The following is a 2,693-nucleotide window of genomic DNA, read 5'->3' on the forward strand; positions in this document are numbered from 1 at the left end:
AAAAAATAAGAGCATTAGGGATACCAAACCTGGTAATAATAAATTGATCAATGAATTCAATGATGTTCTCATAGTTGACTAGCTTCAGGTGTATTGACTCTACCCATTTCATAAAATAATCTGTTGCAGTGAAAATGTACCTATGTTGTTGGGAAGAATGAGGAACGATCTCACCTATTATATCTAGTCCCCATTGCTCAAAAGGTTGTTCGATGTTGACTGGTTGCAAGGGCATGGAAGGTTTCCTCTGTCTACCTGAAGCGATTTGACAAATTTTGCATCTTCTTACATTTAAAAATTTGGACCATTTCTCAATTTGTGCGTGTCATCCTTGCGCAGGGGCCATGCTAATCTTCTCTGTATCGTTCCAATTTTATCGGATGTCTCCGAAGAGACTTGCATCTTCTTACATACATGTGGGTGTCTTTGAATAAAGTTGGCCAATAATATCCAACTTGAAGAATTTTGTGAGCCGTTCTATCTCCACTATAATTTCCACCTGTTGGTCCATCATGTATTTCCTATAAGACCTTTTATGCTTCAGTTTTTTCAAACATCTTAATAAAACAGAATCATAATTTTCTCTGAATAATACATTGTTGATGAGCTGATATTGATTGGCTCTCAATCTCAAGGCTCTCTTTTTCTTAACATCCATTTCAAGTGGATCATAGCCATTTTTCAAATAAAATATTAAGTTAACATATTGAGACTAAGGACTAATAGGGAGAACCTTTGTTATTTGTTCAATATTACCTGTTACTTCATCTATTGATGTATCATTCATCCTGTGACTAACCTGCAAAAACCTTGACCTTTTACAATTTTAGCGGGTTTGATGGGGAGGTTTCATTTACTCTTTACGAGCATTGGATGACCTCTTTAAGTGAAATATGATAAAGACTTCATAGTAATTTCTACTTTTATAAATATAAATTTTCAAAACCAATTCAAAACAAATAGTTTTTTAAAAGAGTTTCAAACCAAAAGTTTTTATAACTAAATGATGATCTTATTTCAAAGCTTTAAAACAGATTCAATACTTAGATTCCAATTTAAAGTTTTTCTTTCTAAATTGTCCCTTAAATAAGTTTAACAATTCAAAAATAAAGAGAAACTTCCAATGTGTTTTTCAAAAGTCTAGTACTTTTAATAACAGAAGGAAATGATATATAAAAATATTTACATAGTGTACAAAAGAACTTACGTTCCTTCAAGAAAAATATTTTTGAGTATAAGTCCATTAACATGAAGAATTTCTTTCTTCCCTTGTAAATCTTGCAAAATGAAGGTTGATGGACCTATCTTCTCAAAAATATGAAAGGGACCATGCCAGAGTTTTTGAAATTTTGTATGTTTTCCTTTGTCCTGATGCATTTTTTCCCATTTCAAAACTAAGTCTTTGATTTCAATTTTTTTTTTTTGACTAAATTGACATCAAATGAATCTTTGACCAATTGTTGATGGTGAGCATGGACTAGCTTAGCTTTATTTCTTTCTTCTTTTAGCTTTAGGATTTGAGACATTCGTAATTGCAAAGTCGAAGAAGGTTGTTATTCAATAAATTGAACCAGGGCTGATGAGGGGATAACTAGATTTGGAGGTAGAATAACTTCTTTCCCGTATACCAAATGAAAAGGAGAAGTACCTATTGAGGTTTTCTCGGTTATTATATTAGCCCATAAAGAAAATATTAAATCTTTGTGCTAGTTCTTTTGATTTTGGTCGATAGTTCGTTTGATGATCCTTATAAGATTTTTATTAGTGGATTCCGCTAAGCCATTTCCTTGAGGGTAATAATTTGCAGAATACTTAAGTTAAAATCCCCTCTTTAAAGCAAATCTAGTCATTGCATTTCTTGAAAAATAAGAAGCATTGTCAAAAATAAGTGCATGAGGGATACCAAAGCTGATAATAATAAATTGATCAATGAATTCAATGATGTTCTCAGAATTGGCTAGCTTCAGGGGTATTACCTCTACCCATTTCATAAAATAATATGTTGTAGTCAAAATGTACCTATGTTTTTTGGAAGAATGAGGAACGATTTCACCTATTATATCTAGTACCCATTGCTCCAAAGGTTGTTTGATGTTGACTGGTTGCATTGGCATGGAAGGTTTCCTCTGTCTATTTGAAGCGGTTTGACAAATTTTGCATCTTCTTACATACATGTGGGTATCTTTGAATAAAGTTGGCCAGTAATATCCAACATGAAGAATTTTGTGAGCCATTGTATCTCCACTATAATGTCCACCTGCTGGTCCATCATGTATTTCCTATAAGACCTTTTCTGCTTCAATTTTTTCAAACATGTTAATAAAACAGAATCATAATTTTCTCTAAATAATACATCGTTGATGAACTGATATTGATTGGCTCTCAATCTCAAGGCTCTCTTTTTCTTAACATCCATTTCAAGTGGATCATAACCATTTTTCAAATAAAAGATTAAGTCAGTATATTGAGACTGAGTACTAATAGGGAGTACCTCTATGATTTGTTCAATATTACCTGTTACTTCATCTATTGATGTATCATTCATTCCTATGACTAACCTGCAAAAACCTTGACCTTTTAAAATTTTAGCGGGTTTGATTTCTAGATCATATTCTTGTAATGTAGTCACCCAGTTGGCTCTCTTTTCTCCTAACTCCTTTTGAATAAGTAATTGCTTGACTATTGAGAAAGGA

At 32.4% G+C, this 2,693-nt stretch overlaps 1 non-coding gene across 1 annotated transcript; it reads right to left on the reverse strand.

Moving 5' to 3' along the window:
• Positions 1 to 293: 293 nt before the first annotated feature.
• LOC149197796 (U6 spliceosomal RNA) lies at positions 294 to 396 on the reverse strand. The gene has a single exon (XR_016255354.1). It is a non-coding gene; the product is annotated as a U6 spliceosomal RNA (small nuclear RNA).
• Positions 397 to 2,693: the final 2,297 nt, after the last annotated feature.

This window comes from Pinus tabuliformis, chromosome 2_2 (genome assembly GCF_031772625.1).
Source record: "Pinus tabuliformis cultivar Carrire ecotype Pingquan chromosome 2_2, CPIR1, whole genome shotgun sequence".
NCBI classification, from domain to species: Eukaryota; Viridiplantae; Streptophyta; class Pinopsida; order Pinales; family Pinaceae; genus Pinus; species Pinus tabuliformis.